The 20,000-nt window shown below is 44.5% G+C and overlaps 1 long non-coding RNA gene across 1 annotated transcript; it reads left to right on the forward strand.

Annotated features, from left to right (window-relative positions):
- The first annotated feature begins 2,550 nt into the window (after positions 1-2,550).
- On the forward strand, positions 2,551-5,071 carry LOC138916266 (uncharacterized). The gene is made up of 3 exons (XR_011423285.1): positions 2,551-2,685; positions 3,324-3,388; positions 4,701-5,071. It is a non-coding gene; the product is annotated as an uncharacterized lncRNA (long non-coding RNA).
- Positions 5,072-20,000: the final 14,929 nt, after the last annotated feature.

The following is a 20,000-nucleotide window of genomic DNA, read 5'->3' on the forward strand; positions in this document are numbered from 1 at the left end:
TCAACAAATTTTCTAGTTATGTCATTTTAGTGAGAGACAGGGAAGGATCTGGGCTGTGTCCCAGGTTTCTGACCTGAGTCATTATGTCAACATGAACTGGGTGCAGGGTACTTTCCTTGAAAAGCCTGCAGTCTAACAGAGCACCTGCTAGAAACACTGTGAAACTGATCCTGATTAACCATCACTAAAATCTGATGTACTTATTTAGCCATGGAAGTAATATCTGACTCTGGAGTAGCTCCAGGTTCTGGGCTGCCTGACTCACAGTAATATTTTCTGCCTTTGTTCTGATCAAGGTTCTCAGAAGATATTTTTCAAACGATCAAAAATGTTTCATGTGGTCCTAATACTCTTCAAGTAATCCTAGATCATTGAAAAAAGTACTAGGAAATGCTCCCTGAAAAGATAATTTCTTCAGATTTCTAAGTTTTTTGTTTTGCTTTGTTTTTTTACTTTAAGAAGTCTTTCTAGAACTTTCTATATGTCTTTTCCCCAAGTGAATTCTATCCCCTCTGAATGCCTGGGAATAACCCTAGTGGGAATTTATGGTTGGCTCTTCTATTTTTTTCCTTTCAGGAGTAGATCCTTCCAGTTTGAATCTCTGCCACTTTCAGAGAGACACTTTGGTACAAATAATTTTGAGCATGTGATGTTGCCTTCTACTCATCCAGCCAGCCCGCCATCCACCCACCCATCTACTCATACAGACTATTTGACTATGTGTTATAGTGGTGAAGAGCATAGAATTTGGAGCTAGACACACCACTATTAAGATTTAGCACTTAATAGCTGTGAGACCTTGAGGCTGTCATGTAACCTTTCTGAACCCAAATACTTGTTTGTAAAATAAGGATTCAAAAAAGTATCTCCTCACATTTCTCTTGTGAGGATTAAATGAGAAGGAATATAAAGTATGAAGCTGGGCATGTATTAAACACTTCATTATTGGTAGTTGCTTTTATTATTCTGCAAGCCAGGCTTTGTGCTAGACACTGAGCATTATGTAATCAACAAGAGAGTCAGGGGCTCTGCCTTCATGGAATTTACGATCTAGAGGAGAAGAAAGACATGGAATAAATAATTTCTCCCAAACAATCCCATCTCATTAAACAGCACTACTATCCTCCTAGTTTATTATTATTTATTATTAGTTCAAAATCTAGAAGTCATCTTTGATTCCTCTCTATCACTAGCCCCCGCCCCATATCTAACCCACAGATAAGTCCAGTGAGCTCTACCCCAAAATATATCTCAAATGTGGCCAGTTTTCACCATGATGTTACATCATGTTACAACCTGGTTCAAGCCACCAGCTCCCTTTGTCTGGACTCCAGCAACAACCTCCTTAACTGGTCTCCTGACTTTCATTCATGCCCCTTATAATACATTTCCAAGAATAGGCACGGGGATCGTCTCAAAGCATAAATCACACCCTGCTGGTCCTTTGCTTAAAACCCTGCAATTAGAATAAAATTCAACCTTAAGGCCCTACATACTCTGGCACCTGCAGCCTCACTATCCCCAGCCATATGGACGTTCTTTCTGTGCCTTGAACGCATCAAGCTTGTTTCTGCTCAGGGACTTTGCGCCGAGGTCTCCTCTGCTTAGGATGCTCTTCCTCCATTCCTCCCATCCCTGACTCCTTCTCACCCATCAGGTTTCTGTCAGATGTCTTCTCCTCAGAGAGGACTTCTCTGGCCACCCCACCTCATTGTGCCAGCCCTCATCATTCTATCCTGTTACCTTGTTTTATTTTCTTCATATCACTGCTCTCTCTCTCTCTTTCTTTTTTAATCTCTACATATAGCCAGGCTCCATGAGGGGCAGGACTTTGTCTGTCTTCTTGCTTCCATATCCATATGCCTTGAATATTACTTGGCACTTAGTAGGTGCTCTGTAAATATTTTTTGAATTAATGATTGAATGACTGAAATAATTCCAATAAAGTGTGTGTGATCACGGAGCAGTACTGCTGGGGCAGTGTGGTGACGGCTGCTCAACTATGTATTAGAAAAGATTTCCATCTGTCTGAAATTTAAATTCAGTCCTGCCTGATAGCAAGAACTTGGACTGGAATTTTCTCAGGATTCCTTCCAATGCAAGATTCTGGGATCTATGCCCTTTACTGTGTCCTGAAGTGTCCTCCTTTCACCTGGTTCTTAGCAATACTCAGATTAAAGAGCTACTGTGGCCAAATGGTTGGTGAAATGGAGAACTGGCCCCCACTGTTAACAGAGCAATCAATTACCTTCCTAAAAGAGACACTGCCAAAATTCTACTCAGATTATTTCACAGCTGAAGTAATAACAAAGACTCCCATTTGTAGTGCACCTTCCACATTCCATTCATCTTGCATACCTCTTGGCTGATTCTTACACCAACTCTGAAAAGTAGGTATTATCCTCCCCCTCATCTTGCATATAAGGAACCTGAGGTCCAGAGGAGATTCCACGTGCCCAAGGTCACAAAACTGATAAAGAGGTGAGCTAGGATTCAAACCCAGGTCTATCTGGCTCTGATGTCTGGGCTGGTTCCACAACAGTCTAGAGAGCCAACTCCTCAACACAGGGGTAGATGGCATTGATATCAACCTATCTAATGCTAATTTAGGAAAACAATCCTGAAAGAAAGAGTTCTACAGTGAAAAGAAGACTCTGTGATTAGTCTGCTGGCCCAGCGGGAATGGTGAGTTTCATCTACTGCTAGTCAGAGCTATTTGGCTTCTGGAGATTCAAGAGCAGGACTGTGGGGACCTTGACAAAAACTATTTTCAACGACAATGAGCTCATGAAGGGCTTCTCTGGGTTGTGCCAGGGAGGGCAATGTCCTCACAGTGACGAGAACATTCTGGAGGACAGGAACGAGGAAGAGCCTTTAGGGAAACAAGTGTGCCAGAAAGTCCCTGGACAGAGGACAGATGGATTCAGGGTAGGGTGGTGGAGAAAGGGAAGAGAAGTAATGTGTCCACAGCTGGAGACCAGGAAGAAGAGTTTTGTAGCACCCTGCCTTCTTCCAGAATGTTCTTCACTGCCTACCTGGCTGAAGTACCCTTTTATTCTTCTCAGAGCCTTTCATTAAGAGAGAAAAGAACTTAGTCAAGCAGTTGGGGGAGACCTTCATGGGCAGCTGCTACGGAAATCTCACTGAGTCCCTAAATGTCACCTCCTCAGAGAGGCCTTCCTTGACCGTCTCATGTAAAACAGACCCCACCACACACCATTATTTTCTATTACTGTACCTGAGAATTCTCTCAATAGTATTTCTCACAACTTGTAATTGCATGTTTATTAATTTTCATATTCATTGTCTGGTTCTCCCCCTAGGGCAGAGACCATCTTTGTTTTATTCACCGATGGGTATTCAGAACCTGGAACAGTGCTGGTGTGAGGTAAATGTTTAGAAACTATTTGTTGGGTGACCAAAGGAATGAATGGTGTCCAAGTGGCTAATCCTTAAATTGGGCACTCTGTGGTGTGTAAATAAATTACTGTGTACTCATCCTCCTCAATATTTGCATATAGATGAAATCAGGTTAGAGTTAATACCAAGGATAGGTCCAAAGGGGAAATAAGGACCACTCCCCAGGAAGCATCAGGGGGAAGTCTTGCTCCTTTGTCTGCTGAGGGGGAGGGAATTCTGGGCTGCTTTTATGGAAATGAGCCTGAGTCAATTTAGCCCCAGCTCTCTCCTCCCCAACGCTAGCCCCTAGTCAGTGCTCAGTTGGGGGCAGAACATGGTGAGGCAGGTCATGCTGGGGCTTGCCCCACTTTGTGCTGCCAGGAGCTCTGGCTGGCTCCCATCAGACATATGCCGGTTGTTGGCAAGCAAGAAGGAAGCAAGCTGTAGCAAGTACAAAGTCTGCCACCCCTAGACTTGAAGTAGTCGGCTAAGGGAAGCGAGCTGGTTCTGGGTTGGAGACCATTATTTGCCATCTAACAAGCAGGTGTTTTGGGGGCAGATTATTTCTCAGCAGGTTGAAAAACAGGGCATGCATGATATTTTGTTTCTCCTTTGTCCTTGCTGATAGCGGGGTTCACCCTGAGGTCTGGTCGACCTGGTTCTTTTAAGGGGGACCTTGAAATGTAGATTAGCACATAGTGTGGAACAGATGGATGCCCTTCTCTACCCTCGCCTACCCATTCTTCTTGATGCCATCCTGTGTTTATGAACTGTGAGACCTCTGATAAATGTCATTAGGGAAGATAAATGGGTCTAGGAGACCTCTCACGATGGTCTTAGCAAGAGGCATCGCTGTTCAGATTGGGCTTCTAACTGGTATGAATCTAGAGAAGGGAAACCAAGTTCTGCTTGTCTCCATGAGCCTTCTTATCAGAGACATTTATGTCATGGGCCTGCGCATTTAGAGATGCTAGTCACTTTTTTCCATTAGTGTGAGGAGCTTGGGTGGCTTTGGTTTACCCTCACATTTCCCTGCCTCTTATATTCTGGTAAGAAAATTAAGACAGTTTATTGATCATCTACTATATTCCAGGCACTGTACTAGGCATATTTTCCAAATTTATCTCATTTCACCTGTATTAAAACCATTTTGGGATAGATTATTATTCCTTTTATATACATGAGAAGACAGAGGTTCAGAAAAGTAGAATAAATTTACTAAGCCCTCTCAGCTAAGACGCTGAATTAGAATTTGAACCCAGGGTGTCTGGCTCCTAAACTTGTGTGTTCTTCTCATCCAGGGCCCAAGAACAAGAATGCGGGAACAAAGTATAGTGACCAGACTACACTGCTTATCAGCATGAATCGAACACTAAAGACCGTTTAGCAAGTCTGCTTTTACTTGGGAGAGACGGAGGAGGGGGAGAAGGGTGGTGTGAAAAAAATTGTTTTGGTGCGGTTCAATCTACTCTCAGCACCCTGTGCCAGCCAGATAAGCTGAGCCTCTCTCAATAGGCGACCTTGTTATTGTAGCATCAGAGAAAAGGTGACCTGGGTAGAGACTAACCCCAACTTGGACCAGAACTTCCATCCAAGGTAACTGACGACTCTTGTTAGATAAGAGTCACAATTTTCAGCCCTGCCCAGGAATATCTGTGGGAATAAAGGCTCTAATAAAATGGAAGTTAGCCTGCATGCTTGTCTCCTGCCCTGAACTAGGAGCAGCTCAGCAAGACAGAAATCCCAAAGCAGCGACTTGTCTTGGAGGCCAATGACTTAGTCACCCCAACCTCTATCATGCTGCTCCTTCTGCAGAAAACAAGCCCCGGACTCTGCCTTCTGGGATGGAGCGTGAGCCCTACTGGCCTTCTGCAACCCAGCTCAGGAAGTTTGCTGCTTCCTTATTTGAGATGCATTATTAAACTGTAATCATATTGTGAGGGGAGCCAGCCAAAGCAGTGGCTATTAATAGGGAGGTAAGAAAGCTGACTCGGGAGGAAGCTGACTTAGGCTGGAGGGGAGAGCCTGGCCACCTTGGCCTACAATCCTTGGCAAGAAGTCAGCGGGAAAGAGACCTGAGCTCATTTCGTTCCTGGGCCAGAGTGAGCACTATCTGGATTTCTCAACTTTGGAAAGAGAAACCTGAAGCAGTCCTGATCTAAGGGATATAGAGCCGTCTTCCCTGGGTCCTTGGGGAGTCTCAGAGCCCTGAGAACAAACAGCTTAGATAGCTATGACTCAGCAGAGCAGCAGCTCGCCCCTCACAATGTCAGCAGTCCATGCGACTTGGAAAAGGACGCTGGGGCTACATTTCTGTGGCCTCCCTCAGCTGAGAAGCCAGAGCTGACCCAGCCCTTAGCAGGCCAGAGCTCCCCATTGGCAGAGACATCTGAGTAGGGAGATTCTATTTCTGGCTTCTTGATAAGGCTTGGGGGAGTGGGTGTTACAGAAAGGTGGAAGCAGAGAGGTGAAGGCCCACAATGACCGAAGGGCATAGTGCAGAAGGGCCTGATGATGGGGGAGAAATTTTTCAGTAATTTCTGTAAATGCAATGCATTTTTCAGAAAGTTAAGATTTTAGCCATTTGGTACACTTGCCACCATCTGGCAGCTGGAAGCAGGATCAATTCCAAAATCCGGCCCATGGCACGCCACAGGAAAACTAGAACCGCTCCTGGATGCTGGGTTCATAGTATCCCTTACTTTGTACCAGCACTGAACACGTGCTCTCCATGTGCCGCTACATTTAGTCCACACCAACCCCTCCAGGTGAGTATTATCAACTCTCAGAGGAAAAAAGTGAGATTCAAAAAGGTAAAGTGACTTGGTCAGGGCCAGCCTGGTGGTGCAGTGGTTAAGACCACATGCTCTGCTTTGGCGGCCTGGGGTTGGCGGGTCTGGATCCCGGGCATGGACCTGGCACTTCTTGTCAGGCCATGCCGTGGCAGGTGTCCCACAAATAAAATAGAGGAAGATGGGTACGGATGTTAGCTCAGGGCTAATCTTCCTCAAAAAAAAAAAAAAGTAAAGTGACTTGGTCACATAGCTAGTAGGTGACAAAGACAGGACTGAAACGAGGACTGTGTGGGGCCAGAGGAGAAGCCAGGCGGCAGTGAGCTGCTTTTGAGCTGAGGCACGTCCCCATCTCTTCCACTTTTTCTCCCTAGATCCGAGGTCAGGGGGATCAGGGTCTGCGTGTGTGTTGCCAGGAGGTGCTGAGAAGTTGGGGGAGTGACGTGTAATCTTCTCCCCTTCCCTCAGTGGGGTAGGTATGCCCAGGTGAGTTTTCTCAAAGTGAAAGGTTCGTTTTGGTTCCTGGATCTCTGAAGAAGGAGGTTGAGGTGGAGTTAGGGTGTGGGAGATTTTTTTTCCCATCCTTCCTAAAAATATTTATTAAGTGCCTATTGGGCTCAGCTCCGGGTGGCCCGGGCACTTTCAATTTATAGAATAATCTAAAGACAGCATTGATCTGGTATTTTTCTCTGCTGTTTTTCACATATTCTAGAACTATCCTCATGTGTACATGTCTTCAGAGTTAAACAATTGTCACAGTCTACTTACCTACATGGATCTATGAAATACCTTTTCACAGAAAAGAAAGAAGTGACTTTCCTTCCACTGATTGCCATATGGGCCACTTCCTGAACCTGAAAGAGATGCCGTACCCCGAACACCAGGTCCTCAGCTCTAGCAAATACAGGAGGGACAAGTTTCAGCCTCCGGCTGTCAGGGAGCAGCAAATACAGAGGTGGGACCAGACCAGGCTCATGGGAGTTTGTTCATCATTTCATAGCCATATTATGACCCAGTGTGAGAGGGCTGGAGAGTAATTTCCAAGCCCTTAGGAAGTAGATAGTCTAAGCCATTGTTTTTGGGTTTTACGTGCTCTTGTGGTCAATTCCTTTTTCTTCCTTTTTTTGAAAGGCAAACAAATAGCCTAACAGCAATAACAGTCAACAGGATGGTGGCACATCCGGGTTCAGACTCCAGCCTCCTCTTGCTGTAGTCAAAGTTAATTAATTCCCACTATGCTTTGAACTAGGTTCCCTGCAGGTCTGTGCTGGGCCCTGCCCTGGCTGTCAGGGGAGGGCATGGCTGGTTTGGCTCTCCGTGTGCTGTCCTGCGCAGGGGGATGGAGAAGGGGGTATGTTTCACCTTTGCATGGGATTGCCTCTCCTCTTCTCCTCCCGGGAGGTGACCATTTTCAGATCTGTGGGTGGGGAGGAAAATCTTCTCTTCCAAAAATAATCTCTTTCTGCAGTGGGGTTTGAAGCTGGACCAAGCTGCTAGCGCTATTTTTACCCAGCTTGCAGTTCAGGGTGTAAATAGCAACTCTGGCTGTTTTTTCCCACAGCTGACAACAGAGTCGACCTCTTTGAGGCAGAAGCATTCTGGCGTTTTGCACAGAGGAAACAGAACCAAAGTTGCCCTCGGGCCAAGGGGCTGACTCCTTGACCACTGGGTCAGTATACAAACAGGGGTGGCATCTCCATGGTTCTGTTATCTCAGTCTCTGCGGTAAACACCAGGCCCCATGATGGCTGCTTTGCTGAGGCTGATTCAAAGAAGCACAGTGTGGAATCACGAGGAGAAGGCAGGCCCATAAATCTCTGCCTGAGCACACTGAGGGTTTCAGGAGCTTGAGCAGCTCTGGACTCCAGCTGGCTGTCCCCCTTGCCCTCCCTCGTGCATTAGCAAGCACTTCTTCCAAGGTTGCCACCCTTGGAGGGTTTCTTGCCCCAACCTCACCAGATCAGGAGCTGAGGAATGAGAGAAAAAACAACCATTTGAGGCTGCCCAGATGACAGAATGTCCCTAAAAACATGTACCTCCTTGCACTCAAGTGATTGGAGCCCCCACAGTCTGCAGTATTAGAAAGTGTCATTTCGAGGGCGTGGTGAGAGGACTGGCTCCCTCCAGGCCACTCATGAGCGGAAGCTGTGAGAAACTAACCAAAGCTTGGAGTTATGTCTCCAATTGGCTGGGTGAGGTGGGAAGTTCAGCCTCAGAGAGGGCCCGTCGTTGATACAGTTGATGAGCAAGATGAATCAGCAAAGACTGAGACGTGCCCATCACACTTGGCAATTCCCTATTGCTTCTCCTCTGGGGAGCAAACAGACTTCAGTGGCTTTTCTCCGAGGCCAAGTTTCTTACCCAAATCTTTCCCTGGGGTCTTTGGTCTGAAATTAGAAAGGAGTTAGGAGTCAGCAGGAAAATCACTCTTCATTGTGAATTACACAGCAACTCTTCATGGAACTGCCCGTCTCCTTCCTCTAGGTACACATCGATCATCATCAATCAATCCGAGAATTTCTCAAATATCCACCACAGACTCAGAAATGGGCATTTAGGCACATGGTTCAAGTTTCAGTTTCTTCCAGCAGATGACATGTGGGGTAAGAAAAGGATTGGAGGACAGATAAGTAGCTGAGCAATCCCCAAATCTGCTTTTTTGAGGCTGGTTTCAGTGCAGCTCCTTGGAATTGATTCTGGGCAGCTGTTAATTGCAAAACTCACTGCCAATTATCGATAGCTAAAGTGGCATTGGAGAGCTGCTGATGGTAAAAATAGGGGCAGGTAATAATGAGAAAATAGCTTTGCATTTAGAACAGAGGATGGAAACATATTGTCTCCAACTGCTGTGTCGTGGGTTTCCATTGTTAACTTGGGTTCTCTCCCAGGACCAGCCAGCAAAGCCTACTTAGTGACCTCCAGCAAAAAGTCCACCAGTGAGCTGCGCAGGATGAGATCAAAGCTTTGTCTCGGCAGCCAGACCAGAGGAGATCCTGGTTCTCACTATGCTCAGAGTCACATTAAACAAACAATACCACAGTTTTCACTAAAACCCGTTGAATTTTAAATGTACTGTTGACTAAATTAGGGAGTTATCGTTCAGTTGATCTGGTAATCCATTTGTCCACCAAACTTCAGATTTACAAACAATGGTTTTCTGGGAAAGCCTCTTGAAGCCTGGATGGTAAATGTTTACCTTAAAAAAGCAAAAACTGAAGAAGGCAAAAGTGGCCTGGTGAGTAAAACCAAAAGCCTGCAGCAGACGGTCACGTTGCTGGACTGTTTGTTTTGAAAAATGTTCCCATTCCGAGCCTTGACATTGGGGAAATTAGGAACATGGTAACCGACTTCCTGTCTAGTATTTCCCTGGATTTCCTGGAATCCAATTTGAAGTGTCGTTTTCCCCTGAACCACCAAGGAGTTAAACTTTGGCTCTGTTCTCCCAGTGACTAATAGGCACCGTGTGGCTCTGAGATCAGCGAGAAAGAAACTGACAGTCGGCGTGGGAAGTGTGCGAGATTTCAGTGCTCTTGAAATGCCTTTGATGGGCATGGTGAGCGAGCACAAGGATTATTGCCACCTAGAGCCCCTGATTGTGTAATTTGATCTTGAATTCTTGTTTCTCTCTTTGAATTTTGCTTGATTTTAAAGGAGGATCTCGGACTCCTTTGGGGGCTTGATATGACTGCAGTGTGTGAGTTATTCCACGGAGAATGATATTTTAGGCAACAAACTAATTCCACCACTTTGAAAAATAACCCACTTTGGTTGAAAACAAAGCAGAATCAAGTGACCTGACCAAATGGCACTTGACGTGTGTTAGGGAGACTTGTCTTCCCGCTCTTGCTGTTTTCTTTCTTGTGAAAGGAGCCCAATTAGCATAACACTCCTGGCTTCTCACCACCCTCCCCCACCCCCATTCTTCCCTGGGAAGGAGGAGTGGTTTAAGATGACTGATGAGTTTGGAAGGAGAAACTATGCCTCATACCATCTTCTCTTCCTTTCTTCTTGGGAGTCAACACTCCTCCCGCAGGGTGGAAAGGAGAGGCCCATTCTGGCCCAGCTGCCTATTGCTGAGTGTCCACGTATGATTTTGAGGCCAAGTGTCAGGAAGCTCATTGGCCTGAGAATGTAAGCCACATTCTCTAATATCAGCCTTATTAGTAATAAAGGTTATTTTCGGTCCTCATCTAGCTTACTGCTATCTTACTTCTGATTCACTTCAAAACTCGCAGAAAAGGGGAGGCGACTGCTATTTTGAGGTCTCCTCAAAGACCCCAACATATTTACCAGGCGGCTTCCTGGTGGTTAGAAAAAGCCTTGTGTTGGGATGAAACCCTGGCTTCTAGAACCACATCACTACTTTCTTATAGAACAACAGGTTCTTTAGTTGTCAAATGAGTAAAGGGGAGTTTATAGAAGGTGTTCCTTCCAGCTGAAATGTATCCATTCAAAACTTATTTATTGAATGCCTACTATGTGCCAGGGAGTACAACGGTGATCAAGAGAGACAGTCTCTGCTGCCACACAGTTTATAATCTAACTAGGGTGCATCAATTAGAAAGTTTAATGTTCCAAGTGAAATGAAACCATCTCAAACAGGCTGAAGCAATAAGGAAAATTTATTGGCTCACTGGGGATCCAGGCACGATTTGATCCAGGACTCAAACAACAGGGATCCATTTCTTGGCTCTGCTTCCTCTGGGTGGGATTCATTCTTTTGTCACCATATGATGCAACCCCTCCTCTCTCCTGGCAGCTCCACACTTTCCACTATGACTGCAGGAGAAATAAGATGTACTGTTTACCAGGCTGAGAAGAGTCCAAGTGCCAACATTCCCTACAGACTCCTGAGGTCCACTCTGATTAGACCATTTCAGGGCACAGGCCTCCCCTAAAGCGATGACCTAGCTCAGAGTGATAGATACACTGATGGGCTCAAACCCAGTGGGGTCCATCCCTGGATGGAGGAAAGTTGGGCCCTCCCTACATGGCTCAGAAATTTAGAAATCTATTAGGAAGAGAGAGGGGGCAGCAACCAGTAACTGTCCACGATAGAAAGACAATATATAAAATGAGAATTTTGCTTTGAGGGAACAATTCAGCCTGTAGAAAATGCAGGTATCCCCTAATTCCCTGGTGAGTCTAGCACAGGCCTGGGAATCCAGAGAATTGGCTTCCAAATCCTGTGCAGGGCCCCTATACACAACAGGCCCTCAGGAAAGTTCTGGAGGTTGACAGACTTTGCTCCTTGATCTCACCTCTCTGGAACTGCCCTTGGGTTGGATTCTCCTGCTCTGTGATCCCTTTTCTTTTTTTGGAAAGGAGGATAACATGTACCTGAGAGGGACACTAAAAGGATAACTGAGGTGACATCCACAAAGCATCTGTCACTAAATAAACCCAAGCTATCTATTGACCTGTGCTTGTGACTCTTTCAGATTTAAGGACATTTAGCCAGTGGTTTAGGGGCTAAACATTAACCACATTGGGGCAGATCAGCACCACAGGAGCTATGAGCCGTGAAGATACACAGGCCTTTGGTGTTCTAAGTTCAAAAGATCTGTGTGAAACAAGGTATAACCCAAATTAGTTGAAAATGGACAGCAATACAGTCAAACATGCCAGATACGGAGAGTGCTCCAGCTAAGTACCACAGCTAGTTCTCAAAAGGTATGAGTATTTGCCAAGCAACCCAGAAGTACCAGCGGGGCCTGAGCAATCCTTTGCTTCTTCATTCAACAAACATTTATTGGGTACCCCCTATACAAGTAGCTACTGTAGGAACACAATCAATGATGAGACTGACACAAATCCTTTTCAGAAAAAAGAAGGAATCTCCATTTATCAATAGGTAAATTATTATAAGAAACCAGATTACTATATGCAAAGCTAAAATGAATTCAAGATCTACTATGATACCAGAGACAGAAGGTAAAACTAGTTTCATTTTGTGGAGGAAGTTGGAGAAGGAGTGGGCCATGCCTACCAAATGAATCTTGCATTAAGGCATAGACAAATGTATAGGGTTAAGTTGAGAGATTGCGATCAACTACACAGTCTTTTTTGGTCTCCCAAATAAATGTGACTCAGTCCTCTGAACACCCTCCAGCAGCAGTTATTTGCACCTTTCTTACTGTTCCTATTCTGACTCATATCACAGTCAATTATTTATTCATTCAATTATTCGGTCAATCACTCATTGAACATTTAGGGCAAGCTTGATATGCACCAAGAACTACGTCAAAGGCCAGGATACAAAACACAGTGAAACATGGTCCCTATGTTCTAGGACTTCCGTCTAGGTGGGGAAAGAGACATATAAAAAGTAATTATACTATAATATGGGAGGTACTATCATAGAAGCATGTACTAGGTGCTTGGAGGCGAAGGTTTCACAAAAGAGGTGACATCTGAGTGGATCTTGAAGAGAACAGGAGTTTTCTAGGCTGAAATTCCAGAGTATCTGAAAAGTCCCCAAAAGAGGAGTCAGCACAGTATGCTGAGGAAATGGTAAGGAGTTTGGTATGTGGTATGTAGGGAGAGTGTCAGAAGAGGAGGTTGAAAAGGTAAGTGGGATAAAAGGTAAGTCACACAGAGCTTCGTACATAGGTCTTGCTATGGACTTTGGACTTTATTTTATAGACAAAGGGGATTTGTTGAAGGACTTTAAGTAAAGGAGGGACAGTATTAAGTTTGGGCTTTAGAAAGATATTCTGGTAGCAGTCTGAAGGAAGAATTATTGTGGGGAGGGATTGGAGGCAAAGAAATTAACAAGAAGATTATTTCAATAATCTAGGTGAGAAGTCATAAGGTCTTAATAGTTGAAAAAGGGAACAGAATATGTTTAAGGAAGAATTGAGAGATGGAATCAAAAGACGATGATTGATGGGAGAAGAAGTTAAAAATGACTTAGAAATCACTAGCCTGCACAGCTGAGGAAATGAGGGTTCCATTAACTGCAGAAGGTAATAGAAGAGCAGGTTTGGGAGGAAAGATAATGACGTTGCGTTTAAGATGCTTTCATGACATTTAGGTAGGCAGGCAGGCCCCATCGGCTGTTAGGAACATCTGTCTAGAGTTGATGAGAGAGATGGAGGGTAGAGATTGACCAGGGGATAGGTAGGTGCTGAGGCCATGGAATTCAACGGGACTAGCATTAAAGGGCAAAGCTTTTGACAGCAGGAGTTTGATAATCCCCAGAGCCCCTGGCACAATACTTTGCATAAAGCAGACAGTATCCATGTAAACACCTACAGATACACATATAGATACACCGATTTGGAGATTACTAATAAGAGCTAGATGCCCCGAGATCTCAAATTTGGAGCCATTGCAATTTTAAAGACTTATTTTAGGGTCAAATTGGCAATAAGAAGAGTACAACTAGTATACTAATATTCAGCGATTCTAGCCTTCTGTTAAATTCTGTAAAAACTACTGGTTTCACCTTGTGTATTTCTTTGCATTTGGTCTTCCACAGCAGAAACTATAAAATGAGGAAGCTAGGGAAATACAGTTTATCAGAATAGGGGAGTTCAGTCACATTTGCTGGAACACAGAAATTGGTGTCAATGTGTTTGACCCTTAGAGAAGTCATTTTGAGGCAACTTCATGGTGTTTGGGGAACTAAGCAATGTCGTCTTCAAATGTTATACAATGCTACTTTTTTTTCGCATTTGCTCATTCTTTCACAAAGCATTGTTTGAGCACTTGGTGTGTTCCAGACATTGTGCTGGGGACAAAAGACATCTTCTCATCCCTCAAAGAGCTCATGGTCCAGTAGGGAACATAGACAAGAGAATATAATGAAAATACACTATGAAGTGCTGTGATAGAAGTAAGCACTGTGTGCAACTGAAGACGGAGAAGGACAACCCAACATAGGGGGGAGGGAATGAGGGCAGCAACATGGTTAGAGAGGTCTTTCCGGAAGAGACAATGCCTGAGCCAGGTGATACAAGGAGCGGATGAGCTTTCAGATCAAGGGAGAACAACTGTAAAAGCAAGGAAGAACAGAGTTTGTCATGGCTAAACATGGAGCGGAATGGCAAGAGATGAGCTGGGGAAGATGGACAGGGATCTCATCAGCCTCCTTTAAGCCCTTCTATGGAGTCTGAACTTTTAGCCTGAAAGCAGTGGAGAGCCATTGAAGGATTCTTATAGAGGACTTCAAAGAAAGCCTTTTGCTTTTTTTTTTTTTCCTCATTTTCTATCCTCCCTCTGTCTCTCTCTGTCACTCTGTCTCTGTTTTGACGGATTGCCTTCCCTCCCTCCTTCCTTCCTGTAAGCGTGATTTCAGAAATTGCAGAGGATCTGGCCTATACCTAAAGAGCAGGGGATTTATTTATGGTTTGGCCATGCTTGGGCTGGAGAAAAAGAAGGCGTTGAAGATCCCTGAGACCTGGCTTCTGATGGCAGTAAGAAGCAAAGTGAGAGGATCCCAGAAATAATTCACATCACCCAGAGATGCTCCTTCCACTCAAACCTGGGGACACCTGTGTTCAGTTTTAAGGAGGGGACTGTTATCTCTAAGGTGTGGACAGGAATCCTAACTGAAGAGAAGTCTACACTCTTGCTACTTAAAATGGAGTCCCTGGACCAGCAAAATCAGCATTACCTGGAAGCTGGTTAGACAAACAGGATTTCAGGCCCCATCCTCAACCTACTGAATCAGAATCTGCATTTTTTTTTTTTTTTTTTTTTTGAGGAAGATTAGCCCTGAGCTAACATCTGCTGCCAATCCTCCTCTTTTTGCTGAGGAAGACTGGCCTTGAGCTCACATCTCATCGTCCTCTACTTTATATGTGGGACGCCTGCCACAGCATGGCTTGCCAAGCAGTGCCATGTCCACACCCAGGATTCGAACTGGCAAACCCCGGGCCGCTGAAGCAGAACATGCAAACTTAACTGCTGCGCTACCAGGCCAGCCCTAAAATCTGCATTTTTAACAAGATGCCTGAGTGATTCCCATGCATATCCAAATTTAAAAAGCCCTGATCTACAAGATAGGAAAACTACTTAGCTGGTAAATCTTATGTCACATGTTGCAATTTATGTTTTTTTTTTAAGATTTTATTTTTTCCTTTTTCTCCCAAAGCCCCCCCGTACATAGTTGTGTATTTTTTTTTTCACTGTGGGTCCTTCTAGCTGTGGCATGTGGGATGCTGCCTCAGCATGGCCAGACAAGCGGTGACGTGTCGGTGCCTAGGATTCGAACTGGCAAAACCCTGGGCTGCCGAAGCAGAGCACGTGAGCTCAACCACTCGGCCATGAGGCCGGCTCCGAAATCTATGTTGTTTTGCATGGCTGATTGATATGTAATTAGTTTGCCACCCATATGATTATGAATTTATGTCCAAAAGTAAACTCAACTAGGGGTTAAACCATTTGTACTCTACTGAACATTTCCAAGAAACCTCTTTGGAGCCAATGATTTTGAGATCCTTTTAAATAAAGAGCTTGCTCTCTGGCTGATGGATGAAAGATTCTTTTTTTTTTCCCCCTATTGTAGCAAAATATGCATAACATAAATTTACCATTTTCACCGTTTTTAAGTGTACAGTTCAGTACATTCACACTGTTGTGCAACCATCGCCAACATCCATCTTCAGAACTTTTTCATCTTCTCAAACTGAAACTCTATATCCACAGTAAACAGTAACTCGCATTGCCCTCTCCTCCCAGCCCCTGGCAGCCACCACTCTACTTTCTGTCTCTAGGAACTTGACTACTCTGGGTACTTCATATAAGTGAAATCATACGTTATTTGTCCTTTTTGTGCCTGGCTTATTTCACTTAGCACAGAGTCTTCGACGTTCATCCATGTTGTAGCATGTATCAGAATTTCCTTCCTTTTTAAGGCCAAATAATATTCCTTTGTATGTATCTACCACATTTTGTTTACCATTCATCCATCAATGGACACTTGGGTCGCTTCTATGTTTTAGGACTGTGAATAATGCAGCTGTGAACGTGGTGTGGAAAGATTCATTCTTGTAACCAGCATTCATGCCAGGCATATAGCTTCCCTCTCCCAGTTTATCCACAGTATTTCCTAGAGACATGTCACAATAAACATTATAAAATTCACAGTTAATGGATGTTCTCAATGAATGTTCTTTAATATGTCAAGTCTCTGGTTGACTCTTCATTAAGAAGAGGGAATTTGCTGTTGTTGGGAGCAAAATGTCTGTTCCATTTAGCATCTCTGTTTGGAAGCGATGGTCTCCTGAATATAAACTCAGAGCCAGAGCAAGACATTAATTTGTGAAGCTCAAGTATTGATTTGGTGATGCCATTCTCTTCCTCTGATGCTATTCCTATCAACCTAAATTATCTCTGTGAACATAGGAACCATTTTTTCCTGGTGCACCAGGCAGCTGGTGACAAGCTGTTTGCTGATAGGCTCTGACAGAGATGAACAGTCAGCTGCTCCTGAGCAATCGAGGCGCTCCCTGCCAGTGTTGCTGGGCAAAGGAATTTGCAGCCCTGAAACCAAGGGGAAGACACCCACCTGGACAGACTCAGGGGTCCATCTTGATTTCAGCAATGTTCAACAGGGCTCAGACGAGGGGAAGAATCCCCGAGCTTACGGTGGAACTATTCTAAATTATATAAAGGGTATTATCTCCCCAAAATAATCATATTTCTCTTCTGGAGTCTTCCAGTTTACTTGTGCTGCTTTGGGAAGATGAGAGGACTGGCTCTCCTTTTGTACTTTCCCTCAGGCATCTGGTGGGGGTGCTCCCCATTTCATACCCGCTCTTTCATCTGGGGACAACTCTTTGGGTTATGGGATATGTGTGTGAGAGGAGAGAGTTATAGTCACACCAGCAACTTTGGAAAATAAACACTGCAACTCTGGATTTCATCTCTTGTGCAATCACTTTTGCTTTGCAAACTAAATATAGACATAAAGACAGGGGAACAACTCAAGTTCCCCATTTTCATGTTAATTCCTTGCACTCAAGAATGATTATCTAGAAACTGAAAACACATTTGGGCTAATCATTTTTGAAATCTGATTAAGAGCTTTACGGAGAAGATTTGCACCACATTAGAAAGGGTCTAGCAATTTAGGAGAGCGCACATGTAAGGAATTTCCTTTTAATCGATTATAAAAGAAGAGCTAGAAATCACAGCCAACTGCACAAGAAAGGAAAGGGTGAGTACTTGCCTGTTTGCATCCAAAGAAAAAAGTTTACATGTTGGTGAGCACATCTGAAGAATTCTCATGAGAACCAACGACTAAACCAAAATACGTAACATATGATGAAGTTATAAGCATGTGCAACCACAGCAACATATGATGCGCTGGAACGATCCTATGAAAGTCTGGAGACATGCATAAGATAATAAAATATCTGTAGGCCACTGCCTAGAATTTACAACTTGCCTCTTCCTAGGTTTATCCTGATCTGTCCACTTGACATACCCTTCTCCATCCTTTCCCTCTTCAATAATACATGCTTATCAAAATCTTACCACCTGTGGGAAGATTGCCCAGACTGACCTCTCTTAACTGTAATCATCCTTTTTGCATCCTCTCAAAATGTGTGTGTTCTATATGTCCTAGGGCAGCCCACATGGCATTAATGAGCCATTTCTTACTGATCATTTTCATGACATTTTCCCATGTGTGGTTTGGGCTCCTAAAGCAGTCTGTAAGCTCCTTGAGGTGGGGACTATTTTGGGGGAGGGAGTGTAATTTGTTTGTTGTTGGCTTTGGCCTAGAGCAGTGCTTCTCAAACTTTAATGTGCGTGGGAATCAACAGGGGATCTTGCTAAAACGGAGACGCTGATTCAGCAGGAGTGGTTTGGGCCCGAGATTCTGCATTTCTAACCAGCTCCCAGGTGTTGCTGCTGGATGGAAGACGACAGTTTGAGTAGCAAGGCCCTACAACACCCAGCATGGTGCTTTGACATCAACAAGTAAGACTTCAGATTGGTAGTGGTTCCCGGGAAAATTCCTCTTCTGAGGCCTGACCCCTTCAAGCAAATGCTACCTCACATTGAGGCCTTTCTCCTTTGATCACTAGACTGTCCTTTAAACTAACTGAAGCCTGAGAACATGATTCTGTTATAGTGCAATTGTTTGAGTTTGTGTGTAAATTCTAGGAATATGAGCGGCTTTACTAATGTGATTTGAGAGAACTGATGAGTTCCCTGGGTGTACATGGCCATGCTAGGCCTCTCTTGATAAGAGACACAATTATACTAGTTGGTCCATAAAAGGGAGCACACGCTGGCCTGCACAGAGTGCTGAGGGCCGTGACTGCCCTTCTGGACTAGGGGCTCTCACTTTACTCCAAGGTAGCTTAGGTAGGTGGAGGCAGAAATAGAGCTTGCTTTTGTTTACCTGTGTCGGGTAAGTCTCTGTTTCCTGTGTTAAGTCCTGCTCTGTCAGAGGCAAAGAACCCCTTCTTAGTTTCACCTTCGAAACTAGAAGAATTAGTCTTTAGCCATACTAAGCTGACTTCAGTAAATGCGTTTTTTCCCCCTTAAAGATTGGCCCTGAGCTAACATCTGTTGCCAATCTTCTTTTTCCTTCTTCTTCTCCCCAAAGCCCCCCAGTACATAGTTGTATATTCTAGTTGTAGGTCCTTCTGGTTATGCCACGTGGGATGCCGCCTCAGCATGGCCTGATGAGCGGTGCTAGGTCTGTGCCCAGGATCTGAACCAGCAAAACCCTGGAACTCCGAATTGGAGTGCAGGAACTTAACCGCTCAGCCACTGGGCTGGCCCCAGTAAATGCTTTTTAACCAGGAGACCAGAAGGATAAGCTGGCGTCGGTAAAATTGCAAAAACATCTGACTGGACTCACGGCGTGGCGCCAACCTGGCTTGAGTCAAGTCTCTCAGGACCTCGATTTACTTGTCTGTAAAATCAAGGCGTTGGATTGGAAGATTCTTATCAGCCCTAACAGTCTGGCATTCTAATCAACTTATCTGGGAAAGGCACAGAAGGAGACAAGAATTCCACACCTGGCTACTTACACAGCACAGTGAGACTGGGAGGCTCTTGGCCAGCTCTTATCCTCTCGCTGGTCTCAGCCCAAGTGCTTGCCCTGATATGGTTCTAAGTTATCCCTTGCTAGACAGTTTGGTGCCTCACATCTGCCAGCCCATTGTAGAAAGATTTGACAAGATACGCCCTGTGCTGCCACCTAATGGTTCTTATTCCATCAAGGCGATTCTTCAGCACCGTTAGGATATTGTAGAATCTTTAGGTCCTTTATACGTAATCCATCAGCTATGAGAATCTAACAGGAGAGAAGAAAAACAGGGTACTTCCAGGGGCCACCTCATTAAGGGAATCTGAGACTATGACTATAACAACTATAAGGTATTTTAAAACTTTGTAATTTCCTCCTTATTGTTATTTCCCGTCTGTTTCTCTGTAGTGATTAGCAGTAAAACTCTGAAAACAAAAGGGCCAAGATGTTTGTTTTCAAGGGCAGCAAGGAAGCAGGGAACCGGGGAGACAGCACTCCAGGGTTTGGGGTAAACAACTCCAGGAGATGGAGTGGGTGGAAGGAGCTGAAGAGCTGAAAGGAAAGCAGGCTGAGTCCTCAGGCTCGTTTGAAAAAGGAAAGAGGGGGTGGGAGAATGAAGTCGTTTTCTAGTTGGAATGAAGGTAACGGTCTTAATGGCATTGTTGTTCTTTCCTGTTTTGTCTTCAGGTGTACTAGTTTGTTTTCAAGCCAGGGAAATGAAGCAAATGTATAACTATCAGCTAGTGTTATAGTTGTAGCAAATGATGCTCCTCTAGAGTAAGGATCCTAAATGGAAATGTCAATAGAAGGGCC

Source organism: Equus caballus, chromosome 11 (genome assembly GCF_041296265.1).
Source record: "Equus caballus isolate H_3958 breed thoroughbred chromosome 11, TB-T2T, whole genome shotgun sequence".
Taxonomy (NCBI): Eukaryota; Metazoa; Chordata; class Mammalia; order Perissodactyla; family Equidae; genus Equus; species Equus caballus.